Source organism: Drosophila montana, unplaced genomic scaffold, assembly GCF_035044405.1.
Source record: "Drosophila montana isolate Dmon_TW-CO22-7 unplaced genomic scaffold, ASM3504440v1 contig_1505_1, whole genome shotgun sequence".
Taxonomy (NCBI): domain Eukaryota; kingdom Metazoa; phylum Arthropoda; class Insecta; order Diptera; family Drosophilidae; genus Drosophila; species Drosophila montana.
Genome location: NW_026996452.1, coordinates 1,633,698 through 1,647,447, shown reverse-complemented (window position 1 = coordinate 1,647,447; position 13,750 = coordinate 1,633,698). Strand labels below are relative to the sequence as shown.

The 13,750-nt window shown below is 38.1% G+C and overlaps 1 protein-coding gene across 3 annotated transcripts in view; it reads left to right on the top strand.

Annotated features, from left to right (window-relative positions):
- The window catches only part of tinc (tincar), a 76,991-nt gene that overhangs the window by 2,568 nt on the left and 60,673 nt on the right, over positions 1 to 13,750 (top strand). For all 3 annotated transcript variants that reach the window (XM_064690542.1, XM_064690548.1, XM_064690554.1), the window contains exon 2: positions 91 to 286. The gene's annotated coding sequence lies outside the window, so the exon portion shown is untranslated. The remainder of the gene's footprint in view (positions 1 to 90; positions 287 to 13,750) is intronic.

Genomic DNA, 13,750 nt, shown 5'->3' with positions numbered 1-13,750 from the left:
TGATCATCAATCAGTCAGTCAGTCAGTCAGGACAAAAAGTCTATATTTGTGAAGCTAACTAATTGAATATTTATTTTGTGTCTCTTACAGCTTGGTAAAACATATCACATCGGATTATATACACATATATGACTGCAAGTGAGCAAAAAGCTGCACAGAAAACTAATCAGCAATAAAAAAGAAAACACACGCATTTAAAAAAGTTAGCGATCTCTTCTTAAATCGTTTTTATCGTTTCGTCGCGGCTAATTGGACTAACTATAATTAACTGCGAGCAGCGTGATAGGTAAGTTTCCATAATTGAGAGTAGATTAATGCGGCATCAACGGCGATTGCCACTGCAATGTGTACTATGTGGCATGCCGCGCGAGAGCTTCATTTGAATAATTTGCAGCGGCGAGATGCTGTGGAGAATGTGGCGGCGCGTGTCTAGACGCGACAACAACTAACGCAATTTGTTCAGGGAGCAGAGGTGGGGTGTGTGCCCGCGTGTGTGACTGTGTGTGTGTGTGTGTGTGTGGTGAGGATGGTGGGGGGCACAACCAAAGCGACCGCTGTGTGCAGCTGCCTGGCAAAAACTCGTGTATCCTAAACAAACTTCCGCCTCGACGGCGCACATACCAAATATGTAGCTTGGCTATAATTAAAGATGAGCGAGAGGGCGAGAGAGAATGGAGAGAGGTAGACGGGGCAAGTGAGACAGCGACAAGTGCATGCCCAGTTCTTTTGCGGCTATTTTGGTTGTTTGTCTTGTCTTCTCTCTCGCTCTCGCTCTTTCTCTCTCTCTCTTTCTCTCTCTCTGTGTGTGTCTCTAGGAGACACTGAGCTAACAATCGGCGCCAAGTGCCCATGTGACATTTGCCCAAAAGCAGAAAAAATAGAAAAACAGACATGCGACACATGTGCGCCTCGAACTTTAAAGATCTGTGAGTTCTATCTGGCATTACTTTAGCTATCTGCCTGCAGTTCAAGTGCGTTCAAATTTAGCAGCGGATGTTCTCGGACAGACGGTCGGACGGATGGATGGTCGGACGATACGTGGTCAGCTTCATTCATTGATCACAGGGACACACGTGAGAAATCGTTTGCCTCGGGTTACTCGTGGTTTAAGACAAACGCTTGAACTCCCGAATCTTTTAAAGGTGATTTTTAATATGAACACAGAACAAACACAGTCAACTAACGTCAAAGGTTGCGTGCACTGAAAGAATAAAAATAGGCTGCAAAAGTAGGCTGCATTTAGAATAGGAAATATGACCGAGAGTAAATACTTTACAAATATATTCCCAAGCTTGGCTATATTATTGAGGTACTTTGAACTTTTAATATTTATTTTTGTGTTGCCACACTGAATGGAATTATTAATATTTTTCTATGGTTAGTTATATTCTATTTTTTGTGTTCCCACACTGAACGAAATTATTAATATTTTTTCAAATATAATATATGGTTAGGTATATTCTAAAAATGCAGTGAAAAGTCTCAGCGATTGTCATATAATTGCCTAATTGAGGGGAAATGAATTTGGCCTGATTTATAATGGCTTGTGATTTATAATGGCTTCTCTTATCGTTATTGTACATTTTGCCTGTCATATATATGCTCACATTCAAAATTAGTCGTAAAACCAGAGCTGGCATTACGTTCGCTTCAAGCAAATTTCGCTTCTTGGAAAGAATTGAGTGGACAAAAGGCAAAACTAGGCTGCAAGTGGCCAGCACTAATTGCTGGGGGTGTGGCAAAAAAAAAGCGGAAACCACTACAGTGACAACTAGCTACGGCGACAAGTCCAAAAGTGAAGCGAATGACGTTGATGGCGAGTTGACCAGAGTTTCCGACGAGCCGTACTCCTCGTTGTTTTGCTTATTGTGGGGAAATGGAGCGTTGGACAGTTGGAATGGAATGGGATGGACTCTGTCAACTGCAGCGATGGCGACTAAAGAAGAAGAAGAAGAATTTTTGCAAAGGTGCAGCAGAATGTGGGTTTGGTGGGGTGGGTTTCGGGTGACGCAAGTCGCGTCAACTGCAAAAGTATTATTAAGTGGAGTAGCTGTCGTTCTTGTTGTCGTTGTTGCTGCTCCTCAACTGGCGTTGCTGCTGCCTCCGGGCAACATTTTGCACCTTTCACGTTTATTGTGACATTATGCTTTTAATAATGGACAACAACAATAATAACAACGGCAACGACAACAAAAACAACACGAACAAAGCAAACACGTTTTAGAACAACTAGCGATAGGGGCAGAAGGTTGTGCGAGGGGCATAAAAGGAGCCACCGACTTCTGTTCTTGGTTAGTTTTTAGTGGCTGCCACTTTTTTCACTGTGTGTTTTTGATTTTGGTTTTGCTTTTATACCCCCGGCACAAGGAATGTCTAAAAATGGGCATAATAATGTTATGATAGAGGGATTTCCGATTCTATATAAAATATATACTATATGCTAAACATTAGACTGAAAGCTAGGTAGCTATATATATATATATATATATATATATATTGGTATATAGTTTTTACTCAAATTGTTACTAACTAAACTGCAGTTGAATGAAGAGTAAATTTTAAACTTATTTCTAGAGAGAATACTTGGATTTATTCATATTTTTTTTTGTGTATATTTCAATTTGGCGGCTCTTGTAAAAAATCCGAGACTATGATAAACAGTACAAAACCTTTTTCAAAAAAACCTTGACTTTTAGTACACGTATTCTTACACATTTAAGCTCAATATTTTAGCGATCGCATAATAAATACAGAAATTACTAAGGAAACTATTTTCTGTTATAAGAAGTTGATGCTATGGCAGGGTATCATCGAGTCGAGCTCGCGTAGCTAAAGAAATATTTCGTGTGTCCTTTTTCTTTCTTTCAGTATGCTTTAGCATTTTGTTTTGATTAAAATTGAACCGCAGACCCACAAAGAGTAAAATAGAAAAACCAGCGTGGTAAAGAGAGAAAAGGCTTTGTAAGGGAAGGGAAAGGGGCTTGAACTGCCGCAAAGTTAATGGAAAGATTGGAGTCTACTGGAAAAAATACTGATTAAAATGTTCAGTAAATGAAAATTAACAGATGTAAAGAATCTGCCAAAAAAAAGATTAAAGGAATAAATATGAATAAAATAAGTACTCTAAAATTAATCAAAATCCGTTTGCTGTGAATCATTATTTCATAATACTGCAGTATCGATATGATATGATATAATTGCTATAATGGTATTACGGCAAAGTTTCTTTCTGTCGCAGCTTTAGTTTATTTAATACTTTTAGGTTCTGAACTGGGCCTTAAGTATTAAGATGGACATTAAGAAAATTACATTAATTTTTTTTTGAAAATTTAAGGAATAAAATTAAAGATCTACTAATCGTTGATAAAAAATAACTAAATATTTTCTATATTCATATGTAATAAATATAATATAAAGTTGAATTACATATATTTGCGAGATTTCATTATAATAAATATTGTTAAAAACGAGAAAGTTAGGATATCTTCAGCTTGCCGATGATTTAATACCCTTGTAAACATTTGCCTTACTGATTTGCAGCGATATGAGAATAGTAAAGTTCGTGAATTCTGAGTTTGGTGGAAAACAGAATATTATGCCACAAAACTCATTTTTCGACCGAATTCTTTCTTTAGTGCTATGTAAAATAGTAGTGTTATATTGATAAGATTTGGATCATGTTTAAGTATTTTAGTCTAACTGATGCCAGGTTCGGTCCAGATATCTTGATAAACAAAACAGTTTCTCGTGTAAGCACATAAATTTCGAACGATCGATCATGGGTAGCTATATGATATAGTGCTCCGATGTTGATAAGATTTTGCATATATGTAAGGAGCAAAGCATTTTCGAGTTTGGTCAACCTTGTTTGCTGTTCGTTTCTATGGGAACTATATGATATGGTGGTTAGATCCGGTTCGTTGTTATGTCAAAAGGAATCTATGCAAAGTTTCAAGACGAAACCTCTATAACTGAGGTTATAGCTCTTCATGCTGATCTAGAATATACATACTTTATGCGGTCGGAGATGTCTTCTTCTATGCGTTATATGAACAAATTATAATAACCCCTCTACAAGTGTATAAAAGGGAACGGTAAAAATTAGAGGGAAAATCTAAGATCCAGCTTAATGATTTTAGAATTGGATAGTTTTAATGTTGAACTTGAGAAAATGTCGCTCTCAACTACAAATTTCAAGAATAACCTGTGATGCCTTTACTATGGTTATTATACTGCATTTTAACAACCCAATTAAAAAAAATTACGCATAAGAAGCTTAAAAACGACTACAACCAATATCAAAATGTGCAAAACACATATTTCTTATAAAAATGTAACGAGAAAATAAGAAAAAAATGTGAAAAACTGAAAGCCAATGTGAAGCTCACGTGCAACTTGACGGCTTGTCACTTTGTCTCTGCGGAGGGCACGGCGTGGGTGAATACGGGACGGAGGAGGGTTGGCTGCTCCCGACAGCACCTACACAAGTTGGCAGCTCCAATGCCGCAAGGTGAGTCATTTTGAGTGCCGAGTTTGGGGTTTGGCTTTTGGGAAATTGCGACTTCTTTTTTTTGCGCGCGCTGCAGCTGCGGGCCTCGACTTTGTGCCGTGGACGACGTAGTGTCAACTTGTGTTTGTGTTTATGTGTGTGTGTGTGTGTGTCTTTGTCTGGCAATTAAGATCTGAATTTACCAGTCGCTGTCGGCCTTTATGTAACAAAATATTTACACAGGGCAAAAAGGCTGGGATTAATTTGGCTTTTAAAAACTTAATTTTCGCCGTCGTTCAATTTTCAGTAGAGTCTTCTTGAAAAATGAGTCAATTTAGTTGACTTAAATCAAGTATTTCTTACTGAATTTAAGAGAATTCGAGCCTACAGCACCTGATTTGTTTCTGTGGCAAAAATGTGTAGACATTATTGAATCAACTCGCGTAATTTGTATAAAATGGCAAATATTTTGTAATTTGCAAGAATCTTGCTTCAATAGGAATTGAGTTGTACGCAGCCTGCCGCTGTTTTTCCATTTTCTTAACTGTCTTGTGTTGTTTCCCTGCTGTTCGGCTGGTTCCATTGTCGCGTTCTGTGGGGCTTGTAATCAAATAAATGAGTGTGCCCAGGTGCTCCCTGGATGGTACGTACTCCCCGTTTCCCCCTATGTTCCGTGTCAGTTGGTGCCTTGTCTTCATTATTGGCTTTGGTCTTCGGAGAGGCAGTCCTCCTGCCCAACCCGCGTGTTTCGGTTTTTAATGATGCGCAATTTGTCGTTAATTTTCGGCATTTTATTTGTTGTTTTATTTTGTTTTTCGAAGATTTCTCTACATTTCACATTGTTATGGTGCCCCAAGCGCCAGCTGAGCTCCTTGGAGCCCTGTCTTTCGCTCCCTCTTCCCCTCTCTCTGATTGGGTCCCTTTTGGTGTTTGCCATTATTTTTGCCAACTTTTTGAGAGGGAGCCAACTTTTGTTTTATGTCTTTGGGCCGTGCGACATTGCCGAAAAGTTTCTCAAGGCAGGGCGTCCATTAATGCGGATTTTTAGTTGCTGCTGCTATTTGATCTATGGTCTGATGTCCTTTTCAGGGCTATTAAAATGTGATTATATGCTTTTACTCACCAAAAAGGACGCCTTTTATTGGAATGTACAAAAAATGAAAATTCTCTATTCTCGATTAATTTGTAAGTCAGAGTTTGATTAAGTTAAGCGACCAAATAAATGGTCCTTAACTGTTGAATGTGTGGGAGAGAGGGAGATTAAGAAAGGCAACAGAGAGAGAGAGAGAGAAAGTAGAGAGGGAAGACGCGGAGAGAGATACAGTTCGCTATGTCTGTGTGATTTTTTCAGCTGAGTGGAAGATATTGTCTTTCGAAATAAAGTCCTCTATCTCGCCTCCTTCATATTCAAGCCTAATATAACTTTTCGATTCTCTCTATTACACTATGGATCATGCATTTGATAAAAACGTTTTTTTTGTTTCGAATTTTCATTAGTTTTTATGATCAGAATTTGGTGAGCGAATCTCCAATTTTTACATTTTTTATAATAACAAATTAAACATTCCCTCAACAATCGAACACTATTTCACTATGTGTGAGGGGTCTAGTTGTTGCTATATCCATTGGCTTTCCATCGGCTAAAAGCTTTTCGAAATCGAACAGATTGAAATTTGCGAAAGCTATGGCGAATATAGTCACCCCCTATCCATCCCTATCAACAAACGTGGTCTTATGCTGTTGCATATTATTATCGTTATATCGCAAGCTTAACTGTTATACAAGCTCTTTGATTAAAAAAAAAAAACTAGCAATATTAAAAATAATTCATATGGTTATAGGTTCCCATTCACCTTCTGCATCTTAAGGCACTAAGATAAAAAAAAAAACGAATGAATTTCCTAATTAATTGAATACAAACCCCTTTTGACTTTATACTTAGTAAAAATGAGTCTTCTTTTATTTATTGGCAGCCTTAAGCAAAACATTTACTTGGTTTTCTTGAGTTATTTCTTAACAAAAAACACAACAATTTTTTTTCTTCTCTTTTATATGTGGTCTGTTGGTTTTCTTTCAGCTTTTCTGTTTTGGCTCTTTCGCTTTTATTTGCCTTTATGCGCTTCTATTAGTGTTTACCTGCAGCAGGAAATGCTTTTCCTCTGCTCATTGTTTCACTAACAAAACGCATTATTGTTAACCACCAGCATTCTGGCATGAGTGAGGAGCTGACTAAATGACTGGCTGCACCGCTGCAGCACTTCGCACCGCTTCGCTCCATAAGCAACGGGCATTGGCCCAGAATTTTAGCAGAGTTTGCCGCGACAGGGAAATGTGCAACAATTGACAACAGAAACAGAAACAGGCGCCAGACGATTCCATAGATAAAATGTAGCTACAAAAACTATGCACATGCAAAGAGACATAGGGATAGAGAGGGGTGCGACAATTAAGTGTCAAGTTTTTCACGAACAACATCACGTGGCATGTACGCCATCGGGCGGGTGTGAAGGCGACGAGTGTTTTATGCTGTTTTACATTTGTTGGCAGTTGTGTGTGTGTGTGGCTAGGGCTATCGGGCTGTAATGTTGTGAGTGGAGCTTTGCATAGTTGGACGCCGTGGCTGTGACATTTGTCAACCAAATTGTCGCGCAACAACCAGAAACGGAAGTTGGAATTGTGCAATAACTTGCCAGTGATGAATTATGAAATGCCCTGTAATCGTCATGAGAATTATTTTTAAGTAAGTTTTTGGACTTTGGAATGCATGTGTGTAGAAGAGCGAATATAAAGTGAGTTCTTTTGGGCGCTGACAATTGAAATAAGAATGGATTATTGAGAATTACGGATTATAGAGCATGCATATTGTTGAATTAAATATAAATTATTTCGGAAATTTTTTTGACTATATATTCATGGCTTAGATATTGAGATGACACAGAATGTCTCTGAAGATAAAATTGAAGATGCAAAAGCTTTTAAAGCATGTATACGAATACATGCACACTTAATGAATTCTGCAACATTTGTTAAATAAAAATAATTTGTAGAAGATTTTATTTTAATTTTTTTTTATATAAAAATAAATATAATTAACATAATAGATTCTTAATAGAAAATAATTAAGATCAATTTAAAGCTTGTTGTTAAAGAGTTTTTTAACACTTTAATAAATACACTTCAGCTATAGGGTATTTGTGCTAAGGGCTGAAACGCGTATGAGCGACTGCACAACGGGGCGTATGTGTAACATCCGATTTTGATGCAGCAGCTGAGTCTGTTGCCTCAGCAAAGTGGATTATGTGTTTGTGTGCATTCCATCTCTTTGTCTCCCTGTGTGTGTATGTGCAGTGTGTGTGTGTGTGTGCAGTGTGTGTGCATTCCATTTGCCAACCAATTTTGCCGCTACCCACACCCTACCTATCCCCTCCTTTTCGGTCTTCCACATTTGCCAAACAATTGCCAACAAAAGCCGCTTACAACACTTGAGGCGCGCGCTGTTTGTTGTGGCATGTGTTGTTGTTGCCAATTGTTGTTGCTGTTGTTGCTGTTGTTGTTGTTGTTACCAACTAGACTCTGACTGCAGTTAAATTACAATTGTGCGCTTTGTTGCACACTTGTTTGCAGATTTTTGCCGCCTAACGTTGTATACTATTTTTTCCGCTATGTCCCCTTCTAAGCCTATTATTGTTTTTGTTCTTGTTGCCTGTAATTGTGGGGGGCGGGGAGGGTTGTTAATAACTCTTTTGCCATTGTCACATTGTTTTTGCTGGCTCCCGCATTTGAAGCTTAAATGGCATAAAATGCTAATCGCATTTGCTTGATTCCATTAAATATATGCGTGGGCGTATGTGTTTGGGCTTTTAGGCTTAGCGTTCTGCGAGCGAATATTGTCATATTAATTGTTGGAGAAATGAAAATTTTATTTATAAACCATAAATCAGGTGTCAGCATAAACCGGGAAAAGCAGACAGTTTTCGGGCGATATGCGCAGTTGCAAAAGTTTAAACATTTACATGGGCCAACGCACACCCAAACCAGCTCATTTGCATAAGCACACAATGACACACACACACACATACAACAAGTTCACTTAATTTGCATGAAACCAAAAAAAAAAAGAAAGTAAAAATTATTATAGTTGAAAATGCTCAACTAGAAGATTCCTCGTTCCCAGCTCCGAATTGCGGTAACATATAATATATTCGTTAATTGTCATGCAATTGCATGCAAACACACACACACGCAAATCACCTTCTGCTGTAATTTCAAAATTGATTTTACAATCGTTAAAAAGAGTTTGGATCTTAAAGATGGGATTGCGTTTTTGAGTTTTTAAAATATTTAAAGTATGGTAAAATATATGTGAGTCCGTTGTTCGATATTTGTCGGCTATGCAGATACAGGGGAATATATTCATAATTTGAAGCTTTCTGATCCGCTTTTCAGACTGACAGTTGAACATGGCTATATTGACTTGGCTTTTGAAATTATATATATATATATATATATGTGCACGCCCTCGGTTGTTCATTTTTAATGGGTATACCGTATATAAAAGAAATGTAAAATTATTTCAACTACACTTGGAAAAGTAACAGCCACAGACTTTTAAGCATCCGCACTCGAGTGCTGAGTAGCTACAGCATGGGAATTGAAAGAGAGTATGAGAGAGGGGGGAGGGGGAGCAGCAGCAGAACGCGTAGCTATAGAATGCATGGAGACAACCTTATAGAGATACAGAGCTACAGATACTTACATACAGCTGTAGTTACAGATGCGGCAACTAGCTACAGCTGCAGTTTCATAATGAAGCTCGCCAACTTTTCTATTAAAACTTATTAAATTTCTGTGGCTTCTGCTAAAAGTTGTTTTCTCTGTTGCTGTCCTGACCTTAGTTGTTGTTGTTGTTGTTGTTGTTGTGCTGTATGCGCTGCTATGCTGAAATATTCAGAAGTTTATTCCACTGACTGACATGCACATAATAAGTCTAAATTAATAATACGAGCACTTGTGCTTAATGGAAACTAGTTATATTTTTAAATATCACATTTGAATTGCTTAGAACTCAGATAGACCTTTTTACCATGCTGAAAAATTGTTAATAGTTAAAGTTAAAGCTCTCTAATATCTCGGTTCTCTTAAAATGCATGATTGTCTAAATAATCAAAAAGAAAGGATTTAGGTTATTTTGATATAAAGATTGATGGGACGAAAGATTTCCAGATTTGCTGTGTTATAGAGTTAATCTACATGAAAACTGTGTATAGTGTTAAGATTCTCTATCGAGCTGGGCATGGCCAACATCTAGACAGCCTTTGTAACTGACCACACCAATTCCAATTGAAAAGGTTATCAATTACCTTAAAACTAATTACATCAATTATATCAAGTTGGGATTACACAAATGCAGCTCTTTGGAAGAGCTTCAATTTAATCATAGACTCCATATACCCTCAGGATAAGACACGACTTATATGTGTGAACATAAGAAATCGGGGATTTCATTTATATACTCTTTTTAGCAGGGTATTGCAACTTCGGCTTGCAGCTACTCTGTTGCAGCGTCAGCTGCTTGCTGCATTTCAGTATACACTACCGTTTTTCATTTCTGTGTACTCAACACAATTGCCACATGGTGTTGTGTTCCATTCGTTAATCTTTGTTAGCTTTGCAGCACGTGGAGCATTTGCTAAATGGCCCCCTTCCCCTTTTTGCGTCCTGCTCTCTGCCATTTCACCTTTTATTTTGGCGCATTTTATATATATATGTATATTAAGCCATCGAAGCAGGCATGCGGCATGAGATGATGGCCATTATCAAGTCGATGAGAGGCAGCCCCACTTGCCACATGCCACACGCCGCATGCCACATGCGAAAGAAGCTCAGCTCAGCTTGCTGTTCTCAGCTGCCAGTTGAGCTTTCATGGCGGCTTATTGGCCACCTCCGGTACCCCCACGCCCCCATTTCTCCACTGTCCTGCTACTCCTCCTACCCAATTGTGAGGCTTTGAATGTGCGTTGCGTGACTTTTGCGAGACTTGTTTTTTTATTTTTATTTCTTTGCCGCTCATCAACGAAGCCACTTGCGACATGTCAGCAATGGCATTCACATTCGCATCCTCATCAACATCCCCAACCACATTTCCATATCCGTTTGCCTCCTCGTTTAACCTGCTTGTCATGCACGAGCCTATCGAGCTGCTCGTTTTGATGAGCATAATTTGCGTAAAAGTTGCAAGTTGCGCGAAAGATGGTCGTTTGGTAGCTTTATTAAATGGAGCATAATTTATCTGTGGGATTTCTGTTATTGCGATACAAACGTGAATGAATGTGGCAAGTTTTCATGATGTCGCCAGTTGTTTTTCGCATGAGCTGCATCCTTATTCCTTCACTCCACACTATTCAAATTATGTGTTTGCCGTTGCCTACTTAAGGGCACACAGACATTAAGACCGTCAGACCGTCAAGCAAATTGAAATTTAATTACTGGGTCCACATTTGGCGAAAGCGGCTTACAAATGTCTGAGGGATTCCGAAAGACAGACAGAGATGGTGGGTTAAGACTCTTGTAGAATACACTGTAAGAAAAACCAATAAACATAAATACTACTTGCTTGTAAAATAAGGTAAAAGTCAAAGAATTGTGTACATTTAACTAAAAAACCTTTAAGACTAGTATATAGAACTAAATAATGGTAATACAGTAATGCATTTCTTTGTTAATTTATAAGCATAATTGTATAAAAAAGCAAATTAATAATGATCTGGAATGCTTATGTAGAGATTGCAGAAAAAATATAATTTATTTTATTTTTAGTATTTAAAATTTTTTCTATTTTGATCTATCTCATAAAAAATAATAATATGTACTTAATTTTCTTTTAATATGCTAAAATAATTTTCAATAATCCAAGAACTCGAATCTATTCCATAAATTCCAGTTAAAATTCTGTAAATATCAAAAAAAGGTTGCTTCCGGGTTGTCGACGAATGTGGACCGAAGTTTGCTTACTTGTTGTGCGAGTGTGTTTTTCTTTGTACACATGTGTGAGTAGGTGTGTCGGTGTATATGCGTGTGAGTGCGTTTGTGTTCAGCCCAATCTTCCACTCATTTTAAGCAGCTTTGGCTTGCATTTTATGTTTGTATTTGGGTCGCTGGGTTAAGTCGTCGCCATAGTCGCTGCAGCGCGGCTCATTATCGTTGTTGGCCATGTAATGACGGCCCAATTAAATGGGCCAGCTCGGTGGGATACTGAAAAAGCAACCCCCGAAAAACAGCAGTAAGCCAAATGGCCAAAACAATTGCCGTTGCGACCTTTGCCGACCCTTTCGCTGTCTCCGAACATCAAACATCAAGTTCAAGGCAACCACAAAATCGAGCTGTCAACTCAATTTGGCTGCCACACAAAACTAACGGCTTGCAACAAAATGGTGTATAGTACATTTACCGTTAGTTCATTTACCGTATGAATTATTGATTTAATAATTTTCGAGCGATTCGTGACATGGACGGACTCGCTGTGCGAGCATAAAATAAACATGGCCATAGCTCATAAACATGGACATGGCTCATAATTAAATGGCGCCCAGCTCCATTTTAATGTTATCCTGCCGTCCTGTCGAGCATCAGAAATTATGCTGCATACGTTGCGGCACATTCCGTTGCCGCGTATCCTGCACGTGTCATTAATAAGAAATCAAAAATCGATTAAGTCCGCGCCTCTTCTACCCCGGCTCACACGGCCTTCAACTTTTCCATAGACGGAAAGAAATACCCGTTTATCATTCCGTGCGCGCTGCGGTTGTTAAAAGTTTTAATTGCCAGACATGTTGCGTTAATATGAAATATTTGGGTAGTTTTTTTTGTAATTGCGGACTTAAAAGTAACATTAATTAATTAATCGAGGCAATTGAAATACTTAGAACATCAATTGGTATATATTTAACATTTCGATACAACCAATAAAACGTTCTAATTGGCTTCCACTTTTGATTACACTGTGCAGACGAGTTAATGAGCCACATCTAGATATGTATGTGTTAATAGATAATTCATTATATAAAATTAATTTTTATAATATTTAATTTATAATTTGTATATCCATCTAGGGGCTGGTTTAATATTATAAAGCTGTTTAGTAAATTGAAACTTCAAGCTAATGAAAGGAAATATTTTTGTTATTTCGACATTTCATTGGACAAAGGCAACAATTTTCTTTAAACAAAATGAATCTAGTTAAATGCGTACTGCATATGTTTCAAATATCTACAATATGTATTGTTGTAATAGAAATTCTAAATTCAATACACTTTCAATCATAAAAAAATCCTTCGAAATAGTAAAAATTGTTATATATTTTTTGTAAATATTTCTATTGAAAAGAAAATGATTCTTATATTTATATATATAGAAGTGAAGTAAACAGATGTGCTGTGAACTATATAAATAGGTTGCACAATCACAAAAATAACTTGGCTCTGGATCTCTTAGACAATAGTATGGACACACGACGCTTAAAAAGATTACACGTGCTAGATCTTCCACATACCGTCATAAATTAGGTTAAATTAACAAACTATAATGTAATATATATTGTTTGAGCTCATTGGAGTGTTTTTCAATTTTTGGTAGTCGAAGTTTTTAAAGTTTATTTTGTTGGACAGTTTTGTCCGAACGGGTAAACCAGTTTGCCTGCCACAAAATCTAACAGCTGCCGTTGCAGACGCAGCCAGACGCAGCCAGTCGCTGCAGGCTGCTGCAACTGCCCATTAATTTGAGCAAAGCTAATGCCCAAAATTATATGGTACGGTATACGTTATAGGGCAATGCCAAAATTTGGGTTACCCTTGTCACAAAACCGGCTTCGCGATTGGGGCAACGTGTGTGCTCCCTACGCGTCGTTTCCCCACTTCCCCCACCGGCCCGCTGCTAAATAAAACGACGAACAGATGTCGTTGTCGCTGCTGGGGATTGTGTTACCTTCAGTTACCTCGAGTTACCTGCTCAGTCAGCTTTTTTCTCTGTCTCTGTTCCTCTTACTGGCTCTTCTTTGATTTGCGGCAGGTGCAAATTTAGCTCGTCGTGATCGGCGGCCCTGTCGACAGTCGTTCCACGACCCGTTTGCTGTTTGCTTATATTTTCGGCGATCCGTTGGCCTTAACTGATTTGTTGTGCACACCTGCTGCTGTTGTCTGGGCTGTCGTCTTCCTACTCCCTAGCCTGTCAGGTAGTCAGTCGACTGATCCTTTTTGCTATAATAGC